At 45.3% G+C, this 14,231-nt stretch overlaps 1 pseudogene; it reads left to right on the top strand.

Moving 5' to 3' along the window:
• Positions 1-12,676: 12,676 nt before the first annotated feature.
• LOC144334779 (peptidyl-prolyl cis-trans isomerase A-like) lies at positions 12,677-13,230 on the top strand (annotated as a pseudogene).
• Positions 13,231-14,231: the final 1,001 nt, after the last annotated feature.

Raw genomic sequence — 14,231 nt, forward strand, 5'->3', positions numbered from 1 at the left:
AACAATTATCTATCTATCCACTGACCCACTGGGTGGCATGAGCCACTGGACATGGTGGCTGATGCCTACAATGCCAGCACTTTTGGAGGCCAAGGTGGGCAGACCCTTGAGCCCAGGAGTTCAAAACCAGCTTGGGCAACACAGCAAGACCCTGTCGCTACAAGAATTACAAAAGTAGTCAAGCACGGTGCCACATGTCTCTAGTCCCGGCTACTCAGGAGGCTGAGTTAGGAGGATTGAATCACTTGAGCCCAGGAGATGGAGGCTGCAGTGAGCCGTGATCACACCACAGCATTCCAGCCTGGGTGACAGAGCAAAACCCTGTTTGGAAAAAAAAATAATAATAAAAAATAAATAAATAAATAAATAAATAAGAGAAAAAATGTACCTACTATTCATTAAGTGAAAATGTATCATCATAAAGGTCTTCATCCTTGTGATTTTCACACTGAATAGGCTGAGGAGGGGGAGGAAGCAGGGGGTTGGTCTTGCTGTCTCAGAGGTGGCAGAGGCAGAAGAAAATCCTCCTAGAATTAGACCTGCACAGTTCAGTGCCACGTTGTTCAAGAATCAGCTGTAATTTCTGCACCTGTAAAATGCTTACTCAAACTTGGAGATTCAGTTCAGGCTAATTACTGTATCCTCAGTAATAACTGCACAGAGAAAGCCCCCAAATCTTGGCAAATTCAACTGATTAAGTAATCATAAAATAGCTACAATGTAGTGAGTCCATGTCCATGGGATAATAACAAAAATATCAAACAAGCTCTTTGGGGACTAGGAACTTGAATGTAGCTGAAGAGTGAGTGAGCAGGGAGATGATTAGATGGATGAGTAAACAGATAGATAAAAGTGAATGGATGGCCGAGAGCGGTGGCTCACGCCTATAATCCCAGCACTTTGGGAGGCCGAGGCAGGTGGATCACTTGAGGTCAGGAGTCTCAGACCAGCCTGGCCAACATGGTGAAACCCCATCTCTACTAAAAATACAAAAATTAGCTGGGTGTAGTGGCATGTGTCTGTAATCCCAGCTACTCAGGAGGCTGAGGCACAAGAATCACTTGAACCAGGGAGGCGGAGGTTGCAGTGAGCCAAGATCGTGCCACTGCACTCCAGCCTGGGTGACAGACTGAGACTGTCTCAAAAAAAAAAAAAAAAAAAAAAAAAGGATGGATGGAGAAATAGATGGATTGAAAATGAGTGTGTGACAGTTGGTAGATGAATGGGGAATTAAATGGATGGATGACTTCGTGAATAAATGGTTGCATGGATGGGATTACTTGCTTGCATTGATCAAAACAGACTTGACCTAATCTCAAAGTGGTAAGAAAGGACAGGAATCTAGTTGGTGAGATTGGGGCCATGGAGCTTAAAAAAACATTGGGAATCTCACTAGCAAACGTAAGGTCTGCTTGTGAACAAGTTACTATCATCACAAAGCTCTCGATAAGTTCCAATCTGCTACCCCAGGTGAAGCCCAGAGGATGATGCCAGTCATGAAAATCTGATCAACTGGACTGACTGATCAACAGGACTTAACTTGATGGAAGTCTATTGGAGTTAGGTCCAGATATAGAATCTTAAGGCTTGGGGATCTGACAAAGCATCTGTATTTGTGATTCTTATGACAAGACGGCAATGCACAAATCAGTGGGAGAAGATAGGAGGGGTGCATGAACTGCTAACTCCTCTTACTGTCAGAGCTTCAAAGTGCAGGTTCTACACAAACCAGCCTGCCTCCCTAGCACGTCTCAGCACACTCTCCCTACAATGGACTTTCTTGAATCTCAAAGTATTCTGACAGCTGTGTCCCAGACCACATTGCTCCTTGGAAACTCGAACTTCACATTAACTCCATCTCTTCTGTTGCCCCACAATATCCCTTTACCTCCCCTCATAGAGGGTGCTCATGGCTTGCAAATCCGTAGCTTCCGGAGGGCTGGGGAGAGCACTCTGATGACCAGACCAACGCTGCTTCACCCAGGAAAAGCCCTATTATAAGTTATTAACTAGGGTAGGGATGGATTTCCTTTGGAGCCAAAGATGAAGCATTAGCAAGAGTCTGCTTTCAATGATAGTCTGCACTGTAAGGGAATTTTTTTTTCTTTTTCTTTTTTTAATTACAGAACTTGCTTTTCTTTGAAAAAAGAATTCAGAGCTAGCACAGGAAAACAGGTTTCAAAAGTCCTTCAGCCTTGACAAAGCCCTTCACATAGTTTTGATTTTTGTTTGTTTTTGTTTGTTTGTTTGTTGATATGCAGTTTCACTATCCTCTCAGGCTGAAGTGCAGTGGCGCAATCTCAGCTCACTGCAACCTCCGCCTTCCGGGTTCAAGTGATTCTTGTGCCTCAACCTCCCGAGTACCTGGGATTACAGCGTGCGCCACCACGCCCGGCTAAATTTTGTATTTTTAGTAGAGACGGGGTTTCGCCATGTTGGCCAGGCTGGTCTCGAGCTCCTGACCTCAAGTGATCCACCCACCTCGGTCTCCCAAAGTGCTGAGATTACAGGCATGAGCCACCGTGCCCAGCCTTAGTTTTTTTTTATCTCCACCAGATCCTTCTAGAAGGGTCTCTACTTTGGCTGCACAACAGAATCACCTGGAGAGTTTTTAGAACTCCTGATTTCTAAAGCCGGATCCCAGAACAATTACATAAGAATCATGGGGATGAAGTCGGTCTGAGCCCCAGGTGATTCCAATATCAGCCCAGGTAAGCACAAGTGCTCCAAGGTCTTAGCCTCATTCTGCCAAGGCGGGAGGCTCCAGAGGGGTGAAATAAGTTGGCCCCAGATCTCAAGCTTGTGAAAGTGAATTTCAAAACCAGATTCTCTCTTCATTCTCTGTGTTCTTTCAGATGTGGCTCTTATGGCCACAGGAAAAGGTAGTAACTGACATGTACAGTTGTTCCCTAGTATCTGAGAGGAATACATTTCAGGATCCCCAGTGGATGCCTGAAACCACGGAGAGTACCTGATATAAAACCATGGTTTTTCCTTTTTAAAAAATGTTTGCTGGGCAAGGTGGCTCACGCCTGTAATCCCAACACTTTGGGAAGCTGAGGCTGAAGGACTGCTTGAGCCTAGGAGTTCAAGACCAGTCTGGGCAACACAGGGAGACCCTGTCTCTACAAAAAAATTTAAAAATTAGGCTGGGTGCGGTGGCTCACGCCTGTACAAGTCCCAGCACTTTAGGAGGCCAAGGTGGGCTGATCACCTGAGGTCGGGAGTTCAAAACCAGCCTGACCAACATGGAGAAACCCCGTCTCTACTAAAAATACAAAATTAGCCAGGGTGGTGGCGCATGCCTGTGATCCCAGCTACTTGGGAGGCTGAGGCAGGAGAATCGCTTGAACCCGGGAGGCGGAGGTTGCAGTGAGCTGAGATTGTGCCATCGCATCCCAGCCTGGGCAACAAGAGCGAAACTCTGCCTCAAAAAAAAATAAAAATAAAAATTTTAAAAAATCAGCTGTTTGTGGTAGCTCATGCCTGTAGTCCCAGTTACTTGGGAGGCTAAGGTGGGAGATTTTGAGCCTGGGAGGTCAAGGCTGAAGTGAGTCATGAGCACACCACTGCACTCCAGCTTGGGTGACAGAATGAGACCATTTCAAAACGAAAACAGAGATAGGTAGGGTCTGTGTCATCCTGGCTGGAGTGCAGTGGCCTGATCAGAGCTCACAATAACCTCAAATTCCGAGGCTAAAGATTTCTCCTGTTGGGCGTGGTGGCTCATGCTTGTAATCCCAGCACTTTGGGAGGCCGAGGCAGGTGGATCACGAGGTCAGGAGTTCGAGACCATCCTGGCTAACACAGTGAAACCCCGTCTCTACTAAAAATACAAAAAATTAGCCGGGAGTGGTGGCGGGCGCCTGTAGTCCCAGCTACTTGGGAGGCTGAGGCAGGAGAATGGCCTGAACCCAGGAGGCAGGGCTTGCAGTGAGCCAAGATCGCGCCACTGCACTCCAGCCTGGGCAACAGAGCAAGACTGTCTCAAAAAAAAAATTTCTCCTGCCTCAGCCTTCTCAGTGCCTAGAACCACAGGTGTGTGCTCCCATACCCAGCTAATTTTTTTTTTTTTTTTTTTTTTTTTTGAGAGACAGGATTTTGCTGTATTGCCCAGGTTGGATTTTGAACTCCTGGGCTCAAGCAGTCCTCCTGCCTTGGCCTCCCAAAGTACTGCAATTACACACATGAGCCACTGTGTGGGACCTATACTATGGCTTTTTGATCTGAAACCTATATTATTATACCCATTTTACTAATACAGACCCAAAGCTCAGGGCAGTAAACACACCTAGGAATTGTTGGTTCTGTCACCAGAACTAAGGAAATTCTGTTTTAACCAGGAGAAACAATTATTTGGGCATAAGTTAAATGCATAATTATACATGTATTTTTAGTAGAAGTAGACGGTTTAGAGGTACAAAGATCAAGAGTATTTTGGCATAGAGATGAACCACAAGTTGAGCCTTCTACACTGGCTGACGTCAGCTGAACGCTGAGCCTAAAGGGGAAAAGGAAGGAAAGACCTACACCTCAATGGCAAGTTGTTTTTGTTTTTTTTAAGAGACAGAGTCTTGCCCTGTAACCCAGACTGGAGTGCGGTGGTTCAATCTCAGCTCACTGCAACCTCTGCCTCCTAGGTTCAAGGGAGTCTCCTGCCTCTGCCTCCCAAGTAGCTGGGATTACAGGAGTGCACCACCACATCTGGCTCAGTTTTGTATTTTCAGTAGAGATGGAGTTTCACCATGTTGGCTAGGCTGGTCTCAAACTCCTGACCTCAGGTGATCCACCTGCCTCAGCCTCCCAAAGTGCCAGGATTACAGGCGTGAGCCACCGCAGCTGGCTTAATATTTTATAAACAACAAAAAAATTTCGTTTATTTGAATCCAAACATAGTTTTGAGACCATGCGTGGTGGCTCATACCTATAATCCCACTTTGGGAGGCTGATAGGAGGATCACTTGAGTCCAGGAGCTACAGACTAGCCTGGGCAACATGGTGAGACCCTGTCTCTACAAAAAGGTAAAAATTTAGCCAGGTGTGGTGTCATGCGCCTGTAGTCCTAGCTATCTGGGATGCTGAAGTGGGAGGATCACTTGGGGGTCGAGGCTGCAGTAAGCGATGATGGCACCACTGCACTCTAGCTTAGGCAACAGAGTAAGACCCTGTCTCAAAAAACAAAGAAACATGGCTGGGTGTGGTGGCTCATGCCTGTAATCCCAGCACTTAGGGAGGCGGAGGCAGGCGGATCACTTGAGGCCAGGAGTTCCATGGCCATCCTGTTCCATGCCTCATGCAGCTGCTTCTACCTGCAATGCCTTTCTTTTTTTTTTTTTTTTTTTTCTTTTGTCTCACTCTATCGCCCAGGCTAGAGTGCACTGATGCGATCTCGGCTCACTGCAAGCTCCGCCTCCCGGGTTCATGCCATTCTCCTGCCTCAGCCTCCCGAGTAGCTGGATCTATAGGCGCCCGCCACCACGCCCGGCTAATTTTTTGTATTTTCAGTAGAGACAGGGTTTCACTGTGTTAGTCAGGATGGTCTCAATCTCCTGACCTCGTGATCCACCCGCCTCGACCTCCCAAAGTGCTAGGATTACAGGTGTGAGCCACCGCGCCCGGCCTCTACCTGCAAGGCCTTTCTTCCCTCCGCAGCCTCCAATGAGCCCGCTCAAAAGTCAGCTCTGGTCACATGGGAATCCCATCCCCAAACCAGAGTGCATCTTTTACCCCTTGCTCTCACAACACATACAGGTTGAGTACCCCTCATTTGAAATGCTTTAGACCAGAAGTGTTTTGGATTTCAGATTTTTCAGATTTGGGAATATTTGCGTACACATAATGAGATATCTTGGGGATGAGACCCAAGTCTAAACACAAAATTCATTTATGTTTCATATACACCTTATACACATAGCCTATGGCAATTCTATACAAAATTTTTAACAATTGTGTGCATGAAATAGTTCTGACTGTGACCTATCACATTAGGACGGGTGTGGAATTTTCCACTTGTGGTGTTATGATGGCACTCAAAATGTTTCCGATCTTGGCCGGGCATGGTCACTTAGGCCTGTAATCCTAGCACTTTGGGAGGCTGAGACGGATGGATCACCTAAGGTCAGGAGTTCGAGACCTGCCAGGCCAACATGGCAAAACCCCATCTCTACTAAAAATACAAAAATTAGGCTGGCATGGTGGCACATGCCTGTAATCCCAGCTACTCAGGAGGCTGAGGCAGGAGAATTGCTTGAACCCAGGAGGCAGAGTTTGCAGTGAGCTGAGATCACGCCACTGCCCTCTAGCCTGGGCAACAGAGCCAGACTCCATCTAAAAAAAAAAAAGTTTCAGATTTTGAATTTTTGAACTAAGGATGCTCAAACTGTACTATATTTTTATTGAAATCACTACTTTCCACCTCCCCCACTATGTTTGGCATTTTCAGGACAGAGATTTACATCTAACTGTTTCTGTATCCCAAGCACCTGGCATGGTGCCTCCTACACACTAAGTGACATCAGAAGTTTGAAGAATATAGCCGGGCAGAGCGGCTCACACCTGTAAACCCAGCACTTTGGGAGGCTGAGGCAGGCAGATCACCTGAGGTCAGGAGTTTGAGACCAGCCTGGCCAACATGGTGAAATTTCATCTCTACTAAAAATACAAAAATTGGGCCAGGCATGGTGGCAGGTGCCTGTAATCCCATCTACTCAGGAGGCTGAGGCAGGAGAATCGCTTGAACCCAGGAGGCAGAGGTTGCAGTGAGCTGAGATCGCACCACTGCACTCCAGCCTGGGTGATAGAGCAAGACTCCATCTCCAAAAAATAAAAAAAAAAGTTTAAAGAATAAATGAATGTTGTCCACACCTCAATTCTTGAAACTTTATACTTACGTGTAGCCTCTGCCTATAAGAATTAAGGCTGGGTGTGGTGGCTCACTCCTGTAATGCCAGTATTTTGGGAGGCCAGGGTAGGAGGATTGCTTGAGGCCAGGAATATGAGACCAGCCTGGGTAATATAGTGAGACCCTGTCTCTACCGAAGAAAACAACAATAATGATAAAATAATACAGATTTTTTTCAAAAGAGAATGAACATTTGTAATGGATCCCTTAATTTTCACAGAACTTCAAATTAAATTACTCCGATCTTTGGAATGACCCTCAGGGTATTATTATGACCTTTCCCAGATAAGAGAAACAGTAGTCCAAAGTTACACTGTCAAAACTGGTGGAGCTGGGATCCTGGCATTTTGGCCCTCCCTTCTCCACTGCAATGCTAGCCCCTGAGATGGCATGCACAAATCTACGTTATCTGTTATTTTTCACATGTTGCCAGCACGTCACAAATCCAGTCTAAATAAAATGTACAGCTTCCTCTTGCTACCACAGCTAGGATTTCTAGTCACCAATAAGATCCATTCCTTTTCCATAAACCAGGACCATCTCTGGGAATCTGCTCTCCTTCTACCCAAGCCCAAAGCAAGTCTTGGGGAGGGGAAGGTCACAAATCCACCTGCTGGAGAAGGGAGTTTCTAGTTCAAAAAAAGTTCTTCCTATACATTTCTAGGCGTAAGAACCCCATTCCAGTCTCAAGCTCCCTCCAAGAAAAGTGGCTCATCCAAGTGGCCCTGTTAATCATGCCCAGGAGATGATCCTGAAATTGTGTTTGTGGACATTAAAATCCTAATGAAATGCACTAGGAAGCTTGGCATTTAAAGGATTCCTGCTGGCAATGAGTAAGCACAGTGAAGATTCCTTCTGGAAGGGGAGTAACTGACCCCAGAGTAATTGTCCTGTTCATCTCATTGATACCTAATGGGTTGGCTTAAAGAAGCGCTCAGCAGCTTCTACTTCCAGGCCTGGAATTCTTGGAAATGTGGTCTTTCCGGGCTCTCCACTGCTTGGCATTGGAGCCTTGTTTCCTCATCCTGCTTCCCTTTCCTCCTGAAACGGTTTATAGACCTGAGGTCCCGCTTGTGAGCTGAGCAAGGGCTGAGGGCCCTCAGTGAGTTGCCCACCTTTGGGAAAATGAAGACACAGGGTGGGCAAAGCCATGTGCTAAATGAGAAATAGTTAAAGAAAGATTTGTCTAGATTTCACAATGGCTCTGTGTCTCATATCACTTTCATTTTGATGTCGGAAACAGGATTCAGTGCCTCTTACTCACGGTTGCATCATTGATGGCAGAGAGACACTGTGTTTCTTGGCAGAGGCTGGCCCTTACAGATGAACTGGGGAGAGGGGGCTCATGCTGGGCCTGAAACATACTTTAGGAAGCTTTTTCTCTCCCCTGTTGGAGATGCTTCCCCACATTTCTCTCAACAATGGATTCTAAGCCCCTCCACCCCTTCCTCAAACTAACAGCTGCACCCACCCCAAACAGGCTCATTCACCCTGAGCAAAGAAGACTCCATCTTACAGTCCCAGTGTTCCTCATCCACACTTCCAGGCCTGCCTCTCTTCTCCCTTTCACCTAAGTCTGCCACCTCCCCATCCATCTGCCCAGGAGCATCACACTAACAAACATCTCCTCTCCCTAAGGTATCTGCAATCAACTCTCCACCAGCCGTTTCCGTCAACATCCAAACATGCCCAAATCTCTCACACTGAAACATTAAAAAGTAAGTAATCCCTTCACCCCACTTCTGCTCCAGCTATGGCCTTAGCTCTCCCTACACAGCTCCAAAACTGACATCAGGCCCATCCTACTCCCAAAGCAGTTCTTAACAAGGTCACTGTGATCTTTGGTTGATCAAACCCAGTTGTCAGTCTGGTTTCCATCCTCCTTCCTCCTTACAACTGATGCTCACTTCGTCCTCCCAAGCTTTTCTTGCCCACTAACTGCTCCCACAGGTGCCCAGCTTCAGCAGGCTCCTGGTCCCAAGGGGCAGGACTGGGAGATGTTCTCCCTGTAGACAGACCAGCCCTTGAGAAGCCACATTACCATCTTGGAGCATCCTATGCCATGGTCATGTGATCTAAAAGTTAGTACCTTAATAAAGACTCCAAGTCCCCATCAATAATAGTTCCTGTTTTCCAAAATTCCAAGAATGACTCCAGTCTCCATTAGATGGACGCAATCTTTCTTTAGAAATGCTAAAATTGTGGAGGGCCTTGACCTAGCCAGTTGTTCTGTCTTTACCAGAGATTTGCATATCTCTGGCTCCATCCTAGTTGATAGTTCCTTTCTTAGAAGGCAATCTCATTTACAAGTGGCTAAAATATGCTGTTGCCCTTGGGTGTCAACAAGGTGTCCTGTAACTGACATGAGACCACCAGTGAGAAGTTCCTGATTCTTCACCTACTGACTAACTCCTGCTCTAGCCCCTCCTCCGGTTCCTCCTCAGAGGCCTCCTAAAAACCTTCCCATCCTGTAAGCCTCCAACCCCATTATGCAGTCAGACGGAACTAATGGCTCCCCTCTGCAGTCCCTCCCAGGATTATAAATCTATCATACTCAAGTATTGATTAGTCTTGATATTTTATTAGGACAATTTAGGGGCTTATTCTCACATTTATTTTCATTTCAAAAAGTGTTAAAAAGCAATAAATAACTGCCTGATACCTAAACAAACACCCAGACTCATTATGTCAATAACCTGGTAAATGTTTTACTTGCTGGTTTCCAGCTGCCATGAGGAAAGATCCTCCCATTTGCCAGATGCTCAAATGGTGCCTGGAAAACAGATCTATAAGGTGCATTATCCTAGGAGGGAGCACCACAGTAAATCAACAATTTCAGGGTTGCTGAATGTTTCATATCTATTTTTTTGTCAGGGAGGGGAGTAAAGGCATGGTGTACTGGAAAAAGCATGGACTAAACTTGGATTCAACTTGAACAAAACCAGACTGTCATTCTTACCGTGTCGCTTACTAACTCTGTGTAGTCTCTAGAACTCAGTTTCCTCATTTATACTAAATAGTTGATACAAATAACAGGATGGAGCCGGCAGAGTGGCTCATATTTGTAATCTGAGCACTTTGGAAGGCCAAGGCAGGCAGATGACCTGAGGTCAGGAGTTCGAGACCAGCCTGACCAACATGGTGATATCCCATCTCTACTAAAAATACAAAAATTAGCCAGGCAAAGTGGTGGGCTTCTGTAGTCCCAGCTACTTGGGAGGCTGAGTCTGGGGAATCGCTTGAACCCGGGAGGCAGAGGTTGCAGTGAGGCAAGATCATGCCATTGCGCTCCAGCCTCAGTCACAAATAACAGGATGGCCTTCCCTGCTAGGGATTGTTAAGGTAAGAGATATGAAAGCCCTTTGTGTGCTGTAAACTTCATGAGCCTTTTGTGAGCTTCACTGCCCTTGCTCAAATGGGCAGCAGAGTTGCTTTTGGCTGGTATCAGGGATGATCTGTGATAAAAGGAAAACTGGAACTTCCAATTAAGCAGCTCAACTTTGCCTTGACCCAGCTGGTCCCTTTGGACGTAGGATGCCTGCATTACTTCACAGGATTCTTGGGAAGACAGTGATATAGGAAATGGCAAATGGCTTCCAAGGGGCAAGCAAGTCTTGGGGCACTCAATAGTATAAACTCTTTAGGAAGAAGCAAACTGAGGACATTGGTTCTTCCTCTGTCTTGGTAATATCAGCCACAGCAAGAAGGACTGACAGAAAAGGAAAAAAAAAAGAGAAACAGAGGAGAAACCACGTCTCTACTAAAAATATAAAAATAAGCCAGGCATGGTGGTGCGCTCCTTGTAATCCCAGCTACTCTGGAGGCTGAGGCAGGAGAACTGCTTGAACCTGGGAGGCAGAGGTTGCAGTGACCCCGAGATCCCACCACTGCTCTCCAGCCTGGGCGACAGAGAGAGACTCCATCTCAAAAGAAAAAAAAAAAAGAAGAAAAATGCTAGTCATCTACTGATAATATGAGCCACCCAACCCAACCCTCATGTGCCCGGCCTGGCGGCAGAAGACCCCTGCAGTCTAACTGACTGACCTTGAACTGGTCACTTCAGTTTCCTGTCCTCTTCATCAGTTCAACTAGGGACACTAAGAGAGCCCTCCTTCGGTGGTTATCGTGTCAGCATTAAGTGAGGTAATACATTTGAAAGAATTTGGTAAACAGTATCTGTTTACAAAGCTGTATGCATGCGAATGATAGACATTATTTACAGTAAGTTTGTGAGATAAATATGAAAAACCCGATGATAGTCCATTTTTTGGCCCTACTAGGCAATGGCAGGAGTTTCTGTTTAAAAAGAACCGGGGTGGGTGGGGCCTTCCAGTAACTAAAGCAGCCACAGAGAGTGGGTCTTAGATCAGGGTCTAGAGCACAACAGCTTTGGTATTTTAGATTTGAGTCCTGCCTACTGCCAGTGACAATTTACATAATCCTAGGCAATTTATTTAATCTTTTTAAGCCTCCGGCGTATCTTCTGTAAAATGAGAATAATAATAGCACATACCTCACAAGGTTGTTATGTTGATTATTTGAGATAATGCACTTAAAACAATTTGCACAATGCCGGCTCAGTACAATGTTAGTTGTACTTTGGGTAGGCCGGAGGAGGAAAAAGGGAGTGAATGTATTAACTGGTAATTTAGTTCTGTTTTGCTCTGTTCCCTGGCTTGTTCTCACCTAAGGAAATATTTTAAAATTACACATACTTGCAAGAACTGGAACATCATATGGAAGATGAGAGTTGGTATTGCTACTTACGGTGGAGCGATAGGGAAGTGATTGCTTTTCCTCTATCTCTTGTCACAATGTTGTTTGCACGAAGGATATAGCTTTGTTTTGTTTTGTTTTAATTTAAAAATAAAATACAAGACTTGCCCTGAAATGTAGTACTAGCAGTTGGCTCTGAAAATGCCTTAAGTGGGGAAGTCTTTGAAAGATAGAGACAGAAACGTGTAGCTTGCAGGAAGAGAAGTCAGAAAGATAATATTAAAGTGATACATTCCCATTGCACTTGAAATAAAACCTATGGGCCAGGCACAGTGGCTCACGCCTGTAATCCCAGCACTTTGGGAAGCTGAGGCAGGCGGATCACCTGAGGTCAGTTGTTCGAGACCAGCCTGACCAACATGGAGAAACCCTGTCTCTACTAAAAATACAAAATTAGCCAGGCATGGTGGCGGATGCCTGTAATCCCAGCTACTCGGGAGGCTGAGGCAAGAGAATCACTTAAACATGGGAGGCAGAGGTTGCAGTGAGCCGAGATTGCACCACTGCACTCCAGCCTGAGCAGCGAGAGTGAAACTCCATCCCAAAAAAGTAAATAAATAAAACCTATGAACCTCACTGAGGCCTACAAGTAGTTCCATGAATATAGAAGATACTCAAGGTAGGACTGAACTGTTACCTGCTGCCTTCCAGTTGCCTTTCCCCCAGCCTCCTGAGCCAGCAAGCATTCTGGTGTCCAGCTCTCCCGGCTCCTATCAACACTGCCCGCCATGCTCTGCCAGCTACTTCTGTGCTTGCAACTCGGGTCTCTGCTCAATGTTATCTACTTCTAAAACACCTTGGCATTCCATCTCATTATCCTTTTTATTTTCTTTATAGTACTTATACACTGTCACACATTATCTCATTTGCTTACATTTTGCTGTTTACCCATTAGTTTATGTGTTTGCTTTCTCTAGAATACAGTAGCTCCCCCTTATTGGAGGCTTTGCCTTCTTCAGTTTCAGCTACCAGAGGTCAGCGGAGGTCTGAAAAAACTAAATGAAGTATTCCAGCTTTGGAGACATCAGTGCCATCCAGAGCCTCTTGCCACCAGCTATAGTCAACCGCACCATATTCTTTGACATCGTGGTCCACGGGCTGCGTCTCCTTCAGGCTGTTTGCCGACAAAATTCTGAAGACAGCAGAAAATTTTCATGCTGTCAACACTGGAGAGAAAGCATTTGCTTATAAGGGTTCCTGAATTCATAGAATTATTCTACAGTTTATGAGTTAGGGTGGTGACTTCACATGCCATAATGGCACTGGTGGCAAATTCATCTGTGGGGAGAAATTTGATGATGAGAACCTCATCCTGAAGCACAAAGGTCCTGGCATCTTGTCCATGGCAAATGCTGGACCCAACACAAAGGACTTCCAGTTTTTCATGTGCACCACCAAGACTGAGTGGTCGGATGGCAAACGTGGTCTCTGATGAGGTGAAAGACAGCATAAATATCATGGAAGCCATGGAGCACTCTTAGTTCAGGAATAGCAAGACTAGCAAGAAGATCCCCCATTGCTGGCTAATAAATTTGACTTGTGTTTTATCTTAACCAACAGACCATTCCTTCTGTATCTCAGGAGAGCACCCCTCCACCTCATTAGCTCACAGTATCCTATGATCTTTGTGTTCTCACTGCAGTTCCTGGGTTCCATACTGTCCTTATTGCCTTCCATGTCTAGCTGGATTGCAGAGTTAAGTTTATGATGATGAAATCAAAGCTAAATAACAAAAAAAAAAAAAAAAAGGAGAAGAAATATTCAAAGACCAGTCACAATGGCTCATGCCTGTGATACCAGCACTTTGGAAGGCTGAGGCAAGAGGATCATTTGAGCCCAGGAGTTTCAGTCCAGCCTATGCAATATAGCAAGACCTCATCTTTAAAAACAAACAAACAAACAAACAATAAATAAATATTTACTTTTTTAAAAGAACAAAAAGAAACATTCTGGAAATAATTCATGTTTTAAATTGCACACAATTCTGAGTAGTGTGATGAAATCTCTCACTATCCCACTCTGTCCAGCCTAGGACATGAATCATTCCTTTGTCCACTGCATTGACACAGGTACACACCCATTAGCCACTTAGTAGCTGTCTGCATGATCCATTAGACTGCCATGGTAACTCAGTGCTTGTGTTCAAGTCATGTTTAATTTACTTAACAACGTCCCAAAGAGCAAGAGTGGTGATGCTGACAGTCTAAATATGCCAAAGATAAGCTGTAAAGTGCTTCCTTTAAATTAGTCTCTTACTGTGACTAATTTATAAATTACACTTTTATTGTTTTATTTATTTATTTATTTATTTTTGAGTCAGAGTCTCACTGTGTTGGTCAGGCTGGTCTCAAACTCCTGACCTCAAGTTATCCACCCACCTCACCCTCCCAAAGTGCTGGGATTACAGGCATGAGCCACCATGCTTGGCCTAGAAGCCACTTAGATTGGATGTGTGGGCTTTAGAGTGGCAGCAGATATAAGGGCAATGGTCCACGTCCTTTCTAAATAAAAAACCAAAAGACAAAATTTAGCTTAAGGGAATCAAATTCTTGGG

Source organism: Macaca mulatta, chromosome 15, assembly GCF_049350105.2.
Source record: "Macaca mulatta isolate MMU2019108-1 chromosome 15, T2T-MMU8v2.0, whole genome shotgun sequence".
NCBI lineage: Eukaryota > Metazoa > Chordata > Mammalia > Primates > Cercopithecidae > Macaca > Macaca mulatta.